Genomic DNA, 19,660 nt, shown 5'->3' on the forward strand with positions numbered 1-19,660 from the left:
ACTCAGTTGTCCTAACATCTTGCTTGCTTTTTCTTTCTTTTGGATTTGGCCTCCAATGTCCAGGCATGAGTCAGCTCACACAGATGAATAGATTAACTGGGCGAATGTAAGGGAACCCTTGCATGGATTCTTTTCTAGCCTCCTATATTTACATTAAGGTTTATGCCTGAGCAAGAGACTGAAGAACTGAAATCTTTCCAAACCTAGCCAGCAAGTACTATCATGAGATCTTACTAACAAGTGAGTAACTCAGTTGTTCACTGGGTCCTCATGCCTCCATAGCCACAGACTATTAAAACGCGTCCATGAAGGTGACCTCAGTTACAGCACAGGGTGACCCTAGCTTCACTTTCACACGCACAGCAAGCACTCACCGCATTGGTATCCCAGGCTGTAAATATCCCTTTCTGGGGAAACTTGATAAAATTTAATTTGACATGACAACTCTATTGAATTGCTACCAGAAGCAATCATTTTTATTAAATCACAGCATTCCTAAATCTCACATTTAGTAATAAACTAAAGACCTTAAAACTCTCCACTGCTGAAACATAAGATTCTCGTGTTCTTACACTATTGCTTTGTCAGAACTAAAGCATGGTTAAGAAACAAATTTAAAGTTTTGCCTTCAAGCAACACATTGCATAAAGGTTCTGTGGTTTCTTGATTACAAAATGAGCTGCTCTCCATGGTAGAGGAGTCCCTGCCTTCTTTTTATTTTACTATTTCACTGTTACTGTAAAGGTGATATACAGAGGGGTTACAGTTATATAAGTCAGCTAGTGAGTACATTTCTTTTGAAGTGTCACCTTTTCCCTCATCTTCTCCTAGTTTTTGCCTCCTGACCCCCTCCCCCACAAGTTTTGTAGTTCATTTTCAGCAGTGTCTAGTGAGTATCACTGCTGCATTTGTTCATCGTTTGTCCCTCCATTTCTGTGCTTCCCCCTTATTTTCCCAAACAGATAAACTTACAAGATAAAAGATACAGAAATAAGAAAACAATGACAAAGGAGAAAAAAAGAAGTAAAATAACAAACACTTGTTTCCATTTCTTGGAGTTCATTTAAATAAACATTTTTTTTTTTTTGCCAGCCTTGGGGCTTGAACTCAGAGCCTGGACACTGTCCCTGAGCTTCTTTTGCTCAAGGCTAGCACTCTACCACTTGAGCCACAGAACCATTTCCAGCTTTTTGTTTATGCGGTACTGAGAAATCAAACCCAGGGCTTCATGCAAGTTGGCAAGCACTCTATCACTAAGCCACATTCCCAGCCTCAATAAACATTTTATAAATCATATGCACATAGCTATTGAGCCTTTGTGATCTCCTAAGAATATCTTACTTTGGTCCCACTGTGTGACTATCTAAAGTCCTGTTATCATTTCAGTGTATTTTTTTTACTGTCCAGTGTGTTTACTTGTTAAATAAACCTCCAAAGAAACAACAAATTAATAAATTGGTTTAAAGACTCAAAAGAGAGACTTCTCAGAAGTAAGAATTGCCAATAGACACATGAAGACATCTTCAACATCTCTGGCTATAAAAGAAATTCAAGCCAGGCACTAGTGGCTCAGTCCTGTAATCCCAGCTACTTGAAAGGCTGACATCTGAGGACCACAGTTCAAAGCCAGCCCAGACAGGTAACTCCATGACACTTATCTCCAATTAATCACAGAAAAATCCAGAAGTGGCACTGTGATTCAAGTGGTAGAGCACTAGCCTTGAGCAAAAGGATCCCAGGGGCAGCTCCCAGGCACAGAATTCAAGCCCCAAAACTGGTAAAAATTAAAAAAAGAAAAGAAAGAAAGAAATTCAAATCAAAACAACATTGGGATTTCATCTCACCTCAGTTAGAATGGCCATTATCAAGAAGATGCTGTCAGGGATATGGCCAAAGGGGAATGCTACTATACTGTTGGTGGGAATGTAAACTTGTTCAACCACTCTGGAAAGCAGTATGGAGGTTCCTCAAAAAACTAAACATAGAGGGCTGGGAAGGAAGCTCAGTGGTAGAGTGCTTGCCTCACATGCATGAAGCCCTGGATTCCTCAGCACCACATAAACAGAAAAATCCAGAAGTGGCACTGTGGCTCAAGTGGTAGAGTGTTAGCCTTAAGCTGAAGAGCTGAGGAAGAGCCCAGGACCAGAATTCAAGCTCTACAACCAACAAAAACAAAACAAAAATTTAAAAAAAAAAAAAAACTAAGCTAAACATAGAGCTCTACTATGACCCAGAAATCCCACTCCTGGACCTTTATCCAGTAGACCACCAACAAGGTCACACTAAAGCCACCAGCACAACCATGTTCATTGCAGCGTTTTTTGTTTTTTTTTTTAACCATAGGTAAGATATGGAATCAACCTATATGCCCCCTAGTGAACAAATGGATCAAGAAAATGTGGTATATATACATGCTTCCATCAGGGCAATAGCCCTATTTGTAAGGAAATGGAAAGACTTGGAAAAAACTATGTTAAGCAAAGCCAGATCCAAAGAAACATAGGGTGCGTGGCTTCCTTGCCTTCTATAAATATCTCTCCCTATCCTACATAGTTGAGAACCATTCTAGGTATGGCCACAGGGATGATCAGGAATCCACTGCACTTCCTCAATGACAAGAGGACCAGCTGAGGTTCTTCTCATGTTCTTGACACTCAAAGTTGTCTGCAGAAAACTGTGTCCTGTTGGTACAGACTAAACACCTATACAATTAAGAACTAAGCCAGGATCTGTTCAGTGCCCTAAGGCCTTCTGGGAACAGGCTCCATAATCTACTGCCTTCTCTTTTGTTTCAGAGATTCTTGGGCTTACTCAAGAGGTCAAGTTTTTAAATAAGTTTCTGTGTCATTACTTTTTCCCCCTAAACCCCATTTTTAAAATTATTATTTTATTACCTTTAAGTAGTTATACAAAGAGTTACCATTTAACAAGGCAGTTTACTTTATTAAGAAAAACTCATGCAGACATTCATACTCAAAGTGCAAAATAAAGGAGCAGCAAACTGGTCACCAGTTGCTCACGTCTGTATCTTAGCTACTCAGGAAGCTGAGATCTGAGGATCACGGGTTTGAAGTCAGCCTAGACAGGAAAATCTGTGAGACTCTCACCAAACTAACAAAAAGCTTGAGTTCAAGTGATAGTATGCTAGCTCTAAGTTTAAGTCCCAGGACAAGCACTAAATTAATGAACAAATAAACAGTCCTGTCCTTCTCTTTCAATGAATGTAAAACTGATTTTATTTATTTATTTATTTATTTCACTGCTGCTGCTGCTGCTGCTGCTGCTCACTATAGTTACTTCTTAAATGAGACAAACCTCTTGTCAGGCTTCCTGTGGACACTGTGGGGACTTATTTCTCTTTTGCCCAAACTTTGCTTTCTAGGATATGAGTGGGAGAGCCACATTTTATAATCACTTGCTCAAATGGATGTAGGTCCCAGAGCAGAGAGAATGAATTTTCATTGCTACCATCATTTCATTCAACATCTCCCAAGTCTGACTTTGTAATGACTCAGAAGCTACATACTGGGAGATAGAGGCATCAGCCGCTTCTGATAAGGTAAGAGCAGCCTCCAGAATTCAAGTCTGAAAAAGAATCCATTCCAGACAACCCATGAGCTAAGAGTTGAAGTTTGACACTAATGGCTGTTACTGTTTACACAGACAGAAGATGGACATTTGATCTACTTTCAACTCAGCCAGTGTGTTGACCAAGAGGACAGTTATTTTGTTTCTTCTGAGACTGCTGCCCAAAGGCCCACTAGGTCTAGGGCTCCCTGCTAAGGGTTTCAGAGTCCCCTTGCCCTCACCCCCTCACCCTTACCCCAGGACCTCCATGTAGAGCTTTACCCCAGTGACACCTGTATATCCTAATAGCAGGGAGGATTGAATGAACTTCTAAGTGTTCTTTCTAAGCAGTTGAGAGGTTAAATAACATCAGCCCAAATTTCAAGTGCTAAAAGCAGCAGGCAGTCTGCTCTGTTGAAACTGTCACCAAACCCCTGGTCAAGTACAAGGCAGCCATTCTTTCTTTCTCACTGACTGTAGGGATGCGTTTAGTGCCTGTATTGTTTTCTAACTTTGGAAACACCAAATAAGGATGACTTTTGGTACAAGGTAGGAGCCATGACTGTTTATATGACCTCAGTCTTTCTTACATAATATAATAAACAGGCCTCTTAGGCCTACGTGGGAAGGAGCCAAGTTCTGCCTTTGGACAAACACATACTGCTCCCGTTGAAGTCAGGGTGAACTTGGCCCTCAAGAAGGCTGGGGGCAAATCTTCACTTTTGAGCCAGGATATGATGGGTAAGACAACGTCTCCTAGCCTGGACTACAGAGCTCTGAAAATGAGCCTCCAGAGAAGTATGAAGAAAATGGCTTTACAGCAGAAATCAGCAACTATTTCCCATCATTTATGAATGACTTGTCTTCCTTTCAAGCCGGCACCTCACTGGAGATCACTCAAGATCTCTTTCAGTGAACCTCTAGTGCAGGCAAAATGCAACCCAGGCCCGAAGATCATTCTCGTGTTAATGCCATGACATTTCTCTCTCCATCACTTTGTGGGAAGACGCAGAGCTGATTTCAGAGCAACAAATCACTTTATAGTTTCACTCCATCATTTCACTGTTGCCATGTTCCAGACAGGCATTTTATGGTAATTGGTCTTGATTTGGCACACATATAGATTTATTTATGTGCTTACCTTGTTCCAAAAACAATCTTAAATGACTTACAAGTAGTCTGAGGAATTTCCCCACTTCTCATAACTCTAAAAAATTTGTGGTATATTCACATAATAATTTGATACTTTAAAAAAAACTGATGATAGTCCTTATACAGGTAAAACTGAAAGAAAATCCTATCTAGCACTTAAAGTTTCCTCTTAAAAAAAGATTTTTTTTCATGGTACTGAGATTGAATTCAGGGCCAGACACTTGCTGTCACGTGAGCCACACCTCTAACTGTACTTTTTTGTTGATGGAGATGGAATTTAATCAATTTTTCTGCCCAGCTAGCCTCCAAACTGTGATCCTCTAGATCACAGCCTTCTGAATACCTTAGTATTACAGGTTCGAGCCATCAGTGCCTCACCAAATCCTCTAATTTTTAATTTGCAAACAAATCCTAAGATGATAGGGCATCCTCCCACAGGCCCTAGGGATTTAGTAGGTCAGCCCTTTCTGAAGTCCTACTATTTAAAAAAAAATGCATCTATAATTACAGGGGAGAGGTGAAGAGTGACCCAGCATGTTTGTAGATAATGGAAAATTAAGTTTCCTAGGGTCAGTTTTCCTTACCTTCCCCTCTATCTCTAGTGCATACTGTATCTGCTCTTAGGGAGATTCAAGATGATGGCATTTAAGTGATTGACCTATCTCAAGTCTCAAAAAAATAGGACAGAGAGACAGAACCGTTGACTATACCCTAAAGAAAAGAAAGAACAAACCAAGAAATAAAGCAACTATAATCTGAACAGGAAGCAACAGATGGGGGTGATAATGGCACATCCCTGCCATGCCCAGGCCACTCCTTGCTCCCAACCTCCAGGCCTCCTTCCTCCCTCCCTCCATTCCTCCAGAGCGACTTCCTTGGTCCTGTAGTTTAAATGCTCACTGGGGCTCTGCCTCACTTTTCCCAAGGTGTCTATTAGGGCCTGCGTGTTGAGCCCTGATAATCCAAGCCTGCCCACAACTGCTTCATCACCATGTTCACTAGCACTGAGACATAGACACCTTACCTGCAATTCTGCTTGCACACACATTGGCTTCTGAATTCCAGAAGACTGGGCTCATTTTACGCGCTCTGTAAATTCTAAGATTCTAAGCCTTGACATTTAAGATCTCCTACAACCTTGTCTAGCTCCCTTCCCCACCTCTCACCTTCCTCAACCCTTTCCTCAATGCAGACCATGCCTGGCTCCTGCTACCCTCACATTTGCTTAAAGGATAAACAAATACATGACAAATGCTATCATTTGAGTACTTTGCGTATCTCACTTAATCCTTACGCTAGGTACCAGGATGAGGAAGCAGCACAGCTGCTCAAGCTGTCACAGGAAATCAGCCGTAAGTCAAAGAAACTGCACCCTGAGAATGCAACACTAGGCTACTTCTTCCATAAAAATCCCGTTCCTATGCAAATAAAAACAACCCTGAAATACCACCATACCCAGTCAGAATGGCCTATATCCTAAATTCACAACGACAAATGCTGGCGGGGATGCAAAGGAAGAGGAACCCTACTGCACTGCTGGTGGGAATGTACACTAATGCAATCACTCTGGAAAGCAGTCTGGAGGTTCCTCAGAAAACTGAACATAGACCTTCCATACGACCCAGCCATACTACTCCCTAGGCATCTGTCCTGAACAACAGGACCCAGGATACAAGGACACGTGCACCTCCATGTTCACTGTTGCACTGTTCACAATAGCCAAGATATGGAAACAACCCAGATGCCCCATTACAGATGAATGGATCCATAAATTGTGGTACCTACATACACTGGAATATTATGCAGCCACTTGAAAGAACAAAATAATGGCATTCACAGGGAAATGGAAGGAACTAGAACAAATCATGTTGAGCGAAATAAGCCAAGATCAGAGAGACAAACGGCACCTGGTCTCCCAGATATGAAGATGTTAAATTCAAAACACAACAAGATGTGACAAAGTAAACAGGACTCAAGAAACAAAGGACCTCTTTTTAATTTGTTGTGTTGTTTTTAGATAACTCCTATGCTCTTGACCCTACATATGGTATATACATGTGCACACATGAGAAAGGATAGGAAGAAGGCACAGAATCAGAGGGAAGCAGGTGAAAAAGTACATTAGGGTCCATCAGCTGCACTGGACATTGATGAAAGTGAACTAAGCAACTCAAGGACAGTGATGGAAGGAAGGGAATGAGAAACTGGAAACATACTAAACTAAGCAAGAGGAACGAAATGTACATATCACCCTACTTGGACGAAATAGTTGTATTGTCAAAGGTTGTAGAGTTCACAAGCTTTATAGACCATAATAATGACAATTCACCCTGTGAAGGTTGAAATGTATTTGTGACTTCAGCTAAGTATCACTAACCCACAATATTGTGAAGTTTATGTAATCACTTAATCTCAATAAAGAAAAAAATTTTTACATCCCTTTCCTAATTCTGGCTGAAATCACTTCTTCCTGTAAGTTCCATAGATCCTCAGTTCTATTTCTCTTTCAGTCTATGAATTTTCTATGGACTTCTAGCATCTTTGTGGGCATCTCCTCTTTCCTGGTGGATAGGAAGCTCCATGAGGACAGAATCGTGTCAATTCTATTTGTCTCCCATGACTTATCCTGGGAACTGCTCATGCTCAGTGAGTGTCTGTCAATATCTGTGGGAGGGAGGGAGGAAGGGAGGTAGGGAGAAGGAATCCACTCGGCTAAGGGGCTTCTGCTGGAGTGAGGAAAGTAAGGGTCCTCTGGACACTTTTTACTTTGTTTTCAGCCCCATGTGGTTGCTTTATTATTATTATTATTATTATTATTATTATTATTATTATTATTATTATTATTGTGTGTGTGTGTGTGTGTGTGTGTGTGTGTGTGATGGTCCTGAGACTTGAACTCCTGGCCTGGATGCTGTTCCTTGCTCACGGCTAGGGCTCTACCACCTGAGCCACAGCTATACTTCTGGATCTTTTGCTGGTTAACTGGAGATAAAAGTCCCACGGACTTTCTTGCCCAGGCTGGTTTCAAACCTCAGTCTTCATATCTCAGCTTCCTGGGTAGCTATGATTACAGGAGCGAGGTTATAGTTGCATTTTTTTAAACGTTCGCTTTTAATTGTTTCGGGAACAGTTACAGCTGTTCTAGATAAGGCATGCAGGTAGTCTTGAAGTCTCTTGGGCAGTAACAGTGGTCCTGTCTTTTTGTCCTTCCTACATACTTGAGATAATGACAGTGACGAGATGACCAGCAGTAACAACTATAGCCATGATCACATACCATCTTATATCCTGTGCTTGCAGCTCTGCAAGCTAGACCTCATGGTCCTTATTTTGCAGATGGGAACTGAGCTTCATTTGGCCAAGGTCACAGGCAGGAAGAACACAGCATGGAGGGGTGAGCCCAGTTCCATCTCACCCTGGGATAGTCTGGCTCCATCCAGTACAGAGCAAATTCTTTTTTGGCTCCAACAGGGCTCAGAAAGACAAGTCACCTGGGGCCATGTGCTCTCCACTTCCTGGATGCTGTCTGTGGTTTGGCCTTTTAAGTGAAAAGCTACCCTCCTCACACATACATATTTCTTCCAAGAAACCAGATGAGTGGTAACCTACTTTCACGTGACTCTGAGAGCCCTTAATGGCCAGGAGAGGGACGGTGATCTCAAAAATGTACCAAGAGAGTCACAAGAGTATTCTACAGAGAGGGGTGGGGATGAGGGACAGGATCATACAGACGTACTTGGAGTCAGACAGGCAGAGAGAGAACTAAATTACTTTTTATGAATCTGTAAAGTTGCCTTAGTTGGGCTTCAACACTCAAGGCATTCACAACAGGGCCACAAAACCATTGCAGTGGTCGAGGTTTAAACATATTTTTTTCTATCACACAGGAAGAATGGAGCTTTTCATCCAGGGGAGGGGGAGGAGGAAGGGATTCCCTCAAAAAATGCAGCACACACTGGAACATGATTCAGCTGTGATTCATCACATCTGGTGCCTTATTGTGTTCACTCTCGGACTCTTGGTGCAAGTGTTCCATATACACTAGGCAAAATCATCTGCCCGTGCTCCTAATTGACAGACTACTTTCCTTGGCATGCCTTCAAACTCCCAGCATGTTTGAGAAACTTCCTGTGTGTGAGACAAACATTGGTGCTTTTATAAGCAGAAACAGCAATACTTATAGGAGGCCTACCTAATGTAAAAAAATGCAAACAAACAAAAACAAAACAAAACTGACAAGGGACTAAGTGAAGGTGCACTTCCAAAGACCTAAGGTCAGGTTAAGTGTTTTGTCAGCTCATGTCAGCCCAACCTGACACTCGGTACACAGTTCTAGTCAGGGTGGTCGTAAGTCTGAGACATCTTTTCTCCAGACACTAGTATGCTAAAACAAATGTGCAGAGAGCCTCCTAGGAGAACAGCACCGACTTTGCCTTTTCTGAAAGACTGATTGGAGGTTACATTAAGTATTTAATAGGCCTTTTGCTACGTCTCTTGTAGTAAATGAAATGTAAGAGAAAACGGGGGCCAAAGGGTACAGGAAACTTCCCAGTTGTCCACTTCTACAAGAAAGCCAGGCAGGCCTGCAGGTTCCTGCTTCCCTACAGAAGACTTACAATTGGCATTTTTCTTCTTAAAAGACCAAATATGGTGGCCTCATGGAAATATCTGCTCTCCTGGCTCAGGTACAAGTGTGATGTTCAGCCTTCTTCCTGTGTGTTTAGATTTTCCTGTTATTCCCCCTTGACCCTGTAGCATAACAAGGTGGACAGCAAGAGCTGAGAAACCAGAGTTCATGCCCCAACTGTATCTCATCAACACTGAGAACTTGGGCAAGTAACTGAATCTCTCCTGCATCTATCCCCTGCCTATAGAATGAGGAAGACAGTAACAGTGCCTACCCTTCCTCATAGGGATATTATAGGGGATAAACTGGGAGGTTTGTTATAGGATATGAATCAGAACATGCTAAGTTCAACTATATGTGGGAGATGGAGGTGCTAAGGCCCCATTTCAAATGGAATGATAACATGCAAAGGCACACTGAGTATTTGGGAACTTGTAAGCAAAACTTTCTGAGGCAGGCATGGTGAAGCATACCTATAATACCAGCACTCATGAGTTCCAGGCTGGCCTGGACTACATAGTGACACCATGTCTGAAAATAAACAACAGTCAAACAAACAGAACGTTGTGGTTATACCTGAGCACTGAATTTAGGAGACTAGGAGGGGAAAAACACAAGGTCCCCTTGTAGAGGGCTGGAGTGCGATAAAGGAATGGGCAGTTCTTGGGATGGAACTCATAGCAGAAAGAATCTGGTAGAAATGGCACTATGGTTCTAGGGCTAGAATGCTAACTTTGAGCAAAAAGAGCTCAGGGCCAGTGCCCAGGCCTGAGTTCAAGGCTGACAAAGAAATACAGAATCTGGTGATGAGATCTACAGGACGGAGGGAGTTAAAGAAAGACAGTTGGAAGACAACTGTACTGGGTAAGTATGAGGAAGCAGAGAGGAGAGGCACAGTCTTCTAGCCAGAAAGGAGGCAGGCTCCACCACTAAACAGCTGCCCCATTGGGGCTTCTGGAACTTCTCTTACATCTAGTTGTCTCCACTTAAAAAGAGAGAACATGCCGGGCGCCAGTGGCTCATATCTGTAATCCTAGCTACTCAGGAGGCTGAGATCTGAGGATCACGGTTCAAAGCCAGCCAGGCAGGAAAGTCTGTGAGACTCTTATCTCCAATTAACCACCAGAAAACCAGAAGTGGTGCTGTGGCTCAAGTGGTAGAGCACTTGTCTTGAGCTGAAAAGCTCAAGGACAGCGCCCAAGCCGAGAGTTCAAGCCCCATGACTGACAAAAAAAAAAAAAGAAAAAGAAAAAAAAGAGGGACCATAAGAAAAGTGAAACCACAATGCCCAACCCATGGTAAAGCTTCCACCACCCTGGCCTAGATGACAAAGCAATGGATGTGAGAAGGGAGTGAAGAACAAATCACTATTCATCTAGAAGTCAGCTACTGATGGAACCAACAGCAGGTGACACTGTGGAGCTTTTCCCTGTCACCAGCCCTGGTGGCAGGGAGAAGACTCAGAGAGTTGGTGGACACAAGTAAGAATCAGGATGAAAAGAAATGTGTTCACCTTGGGCTGGGAAGTTGGCTCAGTGGTAGAGTGTTTGCCTTGCATGCCTGAGGCCCTGGGTTCGATTCCTCAGCACCACATAAGCAAAAAGAAAAAAGCCGGAAGTGGTGCTGTGGCTCAAGTGGTAGAGCACTAGCCTTGAGCTGAAGAGCTGAGGGACAGTGCCCAGGCCCAGAGTTCAGGCCCCACAACCGGACCCAAAAAAAAAAAGAAATGTGTTCACCTTTCTTGTTCCTCAGATGACCTGGGGATCTGGGAACAGCAGCTGCCCATCCTGGTATACTAATAAAGGTATAGAGGAGAGAGAATATAAAGAAAAGGACTTTCCCAGACTATAGCCTTAATCCACAAACATGGAGTCCCTGGAAGAAGTGAAGTTAAGCTCTTAAAATCTCATTCTAGGCCCCTAAAGATACTGACCACAGTCAAGTGCTGGTGGCTTAGACCTATAACCGTAGCTACTCAGGAGGTTGAGATCTGAAAGGCACAATTCAAAGCCAGCCCAGGCAGAAAAGTTCAAGAGGCTCTTATCTCTAATTAATTACCAAAAAAGCCACAAGTAGGGCTGTGGCTGAGTGCTAACCTTGACCAAACAACTTTAAGGACAGTGACCAGTCCATGAATTCAAGCCCCAGGAGCAGAAAAAAAAAAAAAAAAAAAAAAAGATGCGAATCACAGATATTGCTATCACTCATACAAAGACAGCATGCATTGTCATTTCCATTTTCAAGATGAAGAAATTAGACCAAGGTCATTTGGTGAATTGGTAACAGATGAACTCACAGCTGAGAACTTCATCTAAGACTTGAAAACCTATTCCCCTCCCAGCTGCTCTCCTGGCTGTTTTTGCCCCAATCAGTTTTCACAAACAGATCTAAAACCACATTGCAAAATACAAGAGCGTGAAATTAGAAATAAAATAGATGCTTCCACATCTATTTAAATCCCACTTATTTTTAATAACTCTTGAGTTTAGGCCTGGCGTGAAAGGCAAGGAGATGGTTGAAATCTTGATTTATCTCTTGGTTGGCTAATAAAGTATTGTCATTTTGCTCTAGTGAAGAAAAGGACTGGTAAATGTCATACTTGTTTTAACTTTTCTAAAAACGTAGTACACCTCCTAGGTAGTTTCTTCCACTTTTCAGTTTTCTGGTTTTATTCTTCCAGCATAGGTTCCTCCTTGGGTTGCCAAGGGTTAATGTTCACTGTCAATCACACATGAAATCTCATCTTCAGTGGCATCATTTTTCTTCTTAGTTAAGTGGCTCTGACAGCATATATAATTTATAAACGGATGGCATCTGGCTCAGAATGGGGGCTTGTGCAATTAAAGTAAAAATAATAGCAAAACAAATTGGTTAGCAGAGGGGTATCTGGAATATGCAAAACAACTGTGTCGTTAAGCCTGCCCTAAAGTAGAAATAAATGAGACCATGGGGTTGTTGATTAAGAAGCTCACCTAGGCCTCATTTGAACTAACTCTGGAGTGTCACTATACCTAGTACTTCCTTTGGGCCCCTCCTTTCATTGATCTGAGAGCCTCTAAATCATCATCTCAGTGGCCAGGATGCTTCTGAGATTCTACCACATGATGCCTTACTCTGTAATGAGCTGGGAGACCCCTGTCAATCTTGCTAAGTCATAGGTGGTTCAGTCTCTCACTAGACATTAGTCTCCTGACTTGCCAAGATAGAAAATTCTCTATTGCTAAATGTAAAGAAAAGAATAAAAAGGGCTAGGAAGGTGGCTCAATGGTAGAGCGCTTGCCTTGAATGCCTGAGGCCCTGGGTTCGATTCCTCAGCACCACATAAGAAAAAAGAAAAAAGCCAGTAATGGCGCTGCAGCTCAAGTGGTAGAGCGTTAGCCTTGAGCTGAAGAGCTGAGGGTCAGTGCCCAGGCCCAGAGTTCAGGCCCCATGACCAGACCCAAGGAAAAAAATAAATAAATAAATAATAAAAAAGGAAAACAGAAAGAAAAAAATAGGACTTCCAGTTGAGATAGTATCTTTCTTCCAAAAGCCTGAGATAGCAATCAAATGGTACTTCCAACCTGCTTGGAGTTTTGTCAGCACACTTTGGTTATTTTAGACTCACAAAACCCTCAAAACTCAAGGTGCATCATGGAAGGTTAGAGAAGAGAGGCATGGATGAATACTGAAAAAAATTAATGAAACATGAGAAAGTACAACCCTTTTCTTCTGGAGATCTCTGTGGCTATTTCTTCTGCCATCTGCTCCAAAGCTGGAATAGTGTCCCGGGAGCAAAGGACATAGCCATCCATCTTAAAAGTCCACTCAGGTGAAATGCTATTAAATTGTGATATTGTCCAGAAGCGCAGAGAGAAATGTTTCTTTTCTGCATAGTCTAGAAGCCACCAGGTCTTCTCTATTAACTAGGAAAAAGCATCTGGCTTATGCTCTAGAACACAACACCTTATAATCTAGCTAAATGAAAGTCCTAAGAGCTACTATTGAGATGAAGGCCGGTCTCTTTGTTGGAGGTGGGTAGACTCATGCTTTCCTGCCATGTTCGTGTTCTGGCATACTTATCTTAGGGATCTGCATTCTCTGGGTGAATAGGAATCCAACAGTCATACCTGTTTTATGATTTTAAGCATTCCATTTTAGCATAAGTTACAGTACACTCATATGGCTCTTATTGTTAAAGATAACAACCTCCTCACCATAAAATATTATTCTTCCTGAGGGTTCTCAAATACCTCTGCTCACATGTTCCAGTATCTACAGTCTCACTTTTTTCCCTACAGTTGTTTGTGCTCTGATATAGTCTAGACAGAGCACAGAAATAAGGGCAAGTCTTTCCAAAATTCTTTAAACCAAAAAGAATAGAAGGCAACCAATGGATTTTAGGATAGTTCCAGTTAAGATTTCTTTCACCACAGCCTAACCTCACTTCATGAGAAACAGGTATGTTCCTTAACTACCTGGCATAAGCCAAATTTTAATAAGCCAAAGATTACTGTGTTAAAGAATTCCACATGTGTTTTTTAATGTTCACATAATTAAGAATATATTTTAAATCCTTCTAGCCAAAGATCACATCTTTCATGGAACAAGGACTTTGAAATATAATCTGTTGTTCCACTCCAGATGGTTTCTCTCTCATTTCTTTCAGATCACAGGACCATTTAAGTTCCTTAGACTCACATTCAGTGCTTAGGGGGAGGGAAGAGAAAAGAAGGAGGAGAGCAGGAGGGAGGGAGAGAGAGGAGATGAGGGAGTCTCTGAGAGCCTATGAAGATGGTTCTGCACGTTTTCTTCTGATGAGCATGTGTCCCAAATGAACACAGCAAAGAAGGTGTATGTCTTGCTTTCTCCTCTGCTGGTTTGGTTCTCTTATGACTTGCATAGTGTAAGCATCCTGATATTCTCAGTAGTCATGTATGTTTTTAATACATCATAGCTGGCTATTGCCCCTATAAAAGAAATCCTTTAACCCCAACATGATCAAGATGAATTAACGGGTAATCTTTAAAAAAATGGTGGAAACACAGAATCATAAAAATTATATTCTCACACCTTAAACATATATATCTGTGCATATATATATGTATATACAGATACATGCAAATATAAATGTATATGTATGTATATATACATAAATGCATACACATGAGTATGTTCTCATTTATAACTTGGTGCAGGGGCTAATACCTTGTCTTTGAAGATGAATCTATTGTCTGGAATTCTTGATTATCTTTCCTCCATAAGCTTGCACAGTCTCCCAAGATTTTTTTTTATTTCTTATGACTTCTTTCTGGACCCTTTAGAATTATCCCGTTTTATTGAATCTGGCCTCAATTACTCGGAGCAGGTTCACCACTAAGAAGTTTTGCTAAGGCAACAATGCATTTTTCATAGAAACCACTCTTACTTTCATACTCAGATCTCATCTAATCACATGCTACTTAGTGACCTGTGCTGAATAGAACAAGTACAACTCACACAAACAGGTTTGGAAGCACGTGACTGTCCATAGACTTCCAGCTGAGCCAGGGGGATACATGTGAGGGTTCCTGGGGAGCACCTAACTCAGTGTACTAAGGAGATTCATTCCATTTATTAAAGGGAAGAGAGAGCACAAACTAACTGGTCAATGGATTAAATGAGCTCTAATAAACCCCAATGGAGGCTCAACCAAAGAAATAGCTAAGGATTTATTCCAGTACTGGAACATCACGACCAGATTGCAATGATGTGGGAACTATAGGTTGGTTTCTAATGTGATACCTTTCCAAAGCTTTTGAGGAGTAATTTTTGTCTGCTCAATTTTTATCTTATAACCTAGTTGCAAGCTTGGGGAACATCTGGCCTGTAGGGCACTGAAACCACTTAGCACATGACAGGACAGAGACTACGCTTCTTATATACGTCTTTCTGGCTGTCCACAGTCTTCTGCCTGTATTTATAATTCTGTAGTCCATGAATGATATTGCAATTATCCAAATGGCCCTTGACAGAGAAAAACTTCCCACTCCCGCCTCTGTCATTCATAGGATTCACTAACATTATTATAAACAAAACAGAAAGAAAAAGGAGCTATGCAAAACTGAAAGGCAGAATAAATACTTATTTGATGTTCATAGTGTTTCCTGTAATACAGAGCTTCATGTGAGACCCTGAGAGTCTTAACTGAAAACCTTAATCCCTTCAATTCTGGCTGGTTGTGTAAAATCAGCTTTAGTTACCTTGTTTTAATATTTAAGACTTCAGTCCATCATTTTCCTTAAGATTACTATTATATAGGGCTCAGATAAAGAAAAAAAAAAGAAACGTTGAAAAGTATCTGAGGCTGGATCCAGGATCAATGTCAAGTCATACTGGCTCCTTCCATCTTGAAACACTTGCAGCTATGAGGGATGGCCTTTATTTAGCTCTTGAGTTTTATTTATTTATGACTTATTATTTACATCCTGTCTGCTTCCATGAAGAATTTGAGGCCGCTTAGCTCTTCAGTTAAACTCATTCTTAATCAGTTCAGTCACTTCTCTTTCATCCTGCGATGTCCAACTTCAATGGAGTAGTTTTCCCAGTGTGATTAATTAACTCGGACTCCTGTGGTCCAGGGCTTCCGCTAAGCAACAAAATCTGTGCGTCTGCTGTGTCTGTGACCTTTGGTTAGCTGCCCAGTACAGGGAGCAGCCCCAACAGACAGGAAACCCTGGCAGAACTTCCCAGGGCATCCCCTTTGGTGTTCAAGACCTCTCTGGGGGGACCACGTGGGGTGTGAAGGCCACACACAAACCACAGGGTTATTAGCAGCCCTACACCCTGTACAAAGGGAGCAGAGAATGGTCATGAGGATTCTCCCTTGGGAGAGCTGTAGGGCATCACCAAGTGTCCCATCAAATAAGGACACCAGTAAGTTCAATAACTGAATTCTCTTTTGTACCCTCAGCTCCTTCTGGATCTCCAACTCTTCAAGCCTCTGACTCCATGGAGCACAGGAATTGTTTCAATTTGCCATTCATCTTCCTGCTTGCCCAGGTCATATCACTTCAGTGTGTGTGGATCTTCTAACCTATAACTCAGTGGTTAAAAACACCCATGAGAGGCATATTCGAAGACCTTCAGGTGAGAGCTATCACTAGTGCTGCAGCAAAAGGACCCAAAGTGTCTTCTGTCTGCCAATTTTGACTCTCCTCTTGCTCCCAACTCCTTGCTCTTGGCTCTTCCCTGTGTGAACTGTAGATGCCAATCTCAATGCTTACTCAATATGTCTTTTTCCAATAGTGGATAAAGCACTGGATTCACTTATCTACTATTCTGTTACCTAGCCTGCATATCTGTGAATTCTGCTCTTCCAGGAGATTTACATTCAGTACCTGATAAATGGTTGTTATTGGAGAGGGCTGTCCTCAAAACAGAGATCCTTCAGGCCATCTGGAGATGTTTTTCCATTTAGTGGGGACAGATTTGAGGTGAGTCATTCACACTTTCCCCACCAATTTTTTTTTTTTTTTTTTTTTTTTTGCAACCAAGAACAGACATCTGGGAATGGCTGGCTGAATCTTTGGGTGTGATCTGCAGTTGTGGAATCGTATGGAGCTCTCGCATGCATAAAGAATGAATCTGTGACTCACACTAGGAGGTTCATAAGGACTGAAGTCAATGAGTTGACAGAAGATCCAGCTGCTGGCACTGGCCATGATGGGAGCGATCTTCACAGAATTAGAAACTCTGGGATACATACCTCAAAGATTGACTTCAGAGGCATGCTTTTCAATGACCTGGCTAACCAATCACAGATTTTTAAATATGGCAGACACACCAGGGCAGAGCTCTGAACTCCATGGAAATAAAAAGGCATTAAAACCATAGAATCTGCATTAGGTATCTGAACTATAGGTATGAAAAAGAGAGTCTTGGGAGGAGTAGGGAGGGAGAAATAGAGAAGAGCGTATCTCATCAAAGCACATAGTATGCCTAGATGGACCTGCCCAAATAAAACCCCCTAGTACAAGTTAATTGTTGTTAATGAAACTATTTTTTTCTTTAAAAAGTAAAAGGATTTTTGCCCTACATATTTTTTAGTATGTCAAGGTAAGTAAATTTATATCTTTGTCCTAGATATGGAAAGAAGGATAAAATCTGAATCATATTTATAAATTTATAAAGCACTTCCATAAACTTTAAAGCAACCATTATTGTTACAATCTAGTTTGACAGATGAGGAAACTGAGGCTCTGAAAAATGTAAGCACTTTGCCTGCGGTCTACACTTCTGAAGTTTTGACTCCAATTCACTGTGCGCCTCGATCTGCAATGTTCATAACATTCATAAAACAGTTCACTGATCAAGCTCAACTTGATAGGGGGAGAAACATAAGAGAACTAAAAAGACATCTATATAGCTATCACTGATTGCCTCCCTTCCATGTCTGCCACAGAAATTCAGATTTTTAATAGGCAAACAATTCTGCAGTTGAAAGGACTAAAGGCATATGCTTGGATATCAAGTAGAACATAACCTTTCAAAATGGCTTGTAGAGAGTTGTACAGGAATCTCACTTCATTAAATGGCTAGCTATAAAAATGTTGTTCAAGGGAGCAGCTGTTAGACACAGGGAGACACCAAACTTATGTTTACAGCTCCAAATCTGATGTCTTCTCTAGTCTTTTCCTTGGAGAGCACGGGGAGAGGGTCATTCAGCCAAGCTGGAAAGTGGGTTGTGTTGAAGAACTGGCTTCTCCTCTGGCAGCATCAAGGACAGCTGGGTTACTCCAGTGGATTGAGCAAATGTCAGCATGAAAAAGACTGGGGAACCTTTATAAGAGACCAGGAGACAGTCGTAGCCATGCAGAATTGCAATCCTAAACATATCCCTTTTGTACCATAGTCAGAACTTGAATGTACCTTTGGATCTCAACTTTCCTTGCTTAAGTCTTACCTCCTGATACCAGGTCCTCACCAGTGTGCTATGAGGCAGGCATTCCCAATTTATGGATATGTGAGCTGAGCCTCCAAGGAAACAAGCTACTTGCCCAAGGTCATTCTGTTTTAGGCACAGCTCCAATTCCTCTCTTCTGTTCAACACGTAGAGGTGCACATCTGATATCTCAGCCTGACTTCCTATGGGTAGCAGTACTAATGTAAAAAGATGTCAGAGTAAATTTAAAAAGTAAGGCTATTACAATGGGAACAGAGAGGTTTGGACACTGGGAAGATGGATGATCCTCACCTGGAAACTGAGTACACTGGGTCAAAGGAGAGGCCCTAAGTGCTCAAGCCAGTGACTGTGGGAAGGTTGCTATGGCACCAGGAAGTCACTGTGATGGCAACACAGCTAGATCAGGAAGAGACTCTTGTACAGGTTGATTGCAACAGAAACAGATGGCTATTGCAAGGTGACAAACAAGTTTTATATGCATCCCAAGCTCAGGTTCGGACTACCTAGAGATGAGATGTGGCTCTCATTTGTTCAGAGAAGAAGAATTAAACTTTAGGGCTAAGGCCCCATGGGAACATATAGGACTTTATCTACAACACAAAAGGGTCACCAAACTCCCATAATCAGGTTTAGAAGCCCTGGCCCCGGCTTAACAAGTATAACTAACTGATAGCCAACTAGTTACATTTTCTCTTTATACATCTTTCACTTTGTGGATTTTAACTGAAGAATAATCTTGACTCAAATGTTTTAGGACCTAAAGTTGAACCTCTTGCTATTAAAAGTATCTTCACCAGGCACTGGTGGCTCACACCTATAATCCTAGCTACTCAGGAGGCTGAGATCTGAGGAATGCAGTTCAAAGACAGCCTGGGCAGGAAAATGTATAAGATTCTTATCTCCAATTAGCCACCAGAAAAGCTGGAAATGGAGCTGTGGATCAAGTGATAGAGCACTAGCCTTGAACAAAAACAGCTCAGGGACAGTGTTGAGTTCAAGCCCAGGAACAGCACACATTAAAAAAAGTATCTACATTATCTTCATACCTGCAAAGCTTCAGCTCCTAGAATGAGGAGAGGTCCCATCTGCTGAGCCAGTGACTATGGGAAGGTCACAATGGCATTGGAAAGTCTCAACTAGGTTAGGAAGAAACACTTGTACAAGTTGACTGCAACAGCATCAGACAGCTACTGCAGGGTGACAGCTAAGCTTTATATGGATCCCAAGCTCAGGATGGGCTACCTAGAGGGGGGATGTGGCTGTCATCTGTTCAGAGAAGAATGAATGAAACATCTCTACCAATAAACCTTCTGACCATTCTAGCCAATGGGTTATAAAAGAGCCCAGACAGGACATTGTCACCTCTGGGGAATGGATGGAAAAGGGACTGG

General features: G+C 41.9%; 1 protein-coding gene across 3 annotated transcripts in view; it reads right to left on the bottom strand.

Annotated features, from left to right (window-relative positions):
* The window catches only part of LOC138805128 (protein Smaug homolog 1), a 229,763-nt gene that overhangs the window by 119,882 nt on the left and 90,221 nt on the right, over nt 1–19,660 (bottom strand). The window lies entirely within an intron of this gene.

The sequence above is a fragment of the Dipodomys merriami genome, unplaced genomic scaffold (assembly GCF_024711535.1).
Source record: "Dipodomys merriami isolate MVZ:Mamm:240054 unplaced genomic scaffold, mDipMer1.0.p SCAF_388, whole genome shotgun sequence".
NCBI lineage: Eukaryota > Metazoa > Chordata > Mammalia > Rodentia > Heteromyidae > Dipodomys > Dipodomys merriami.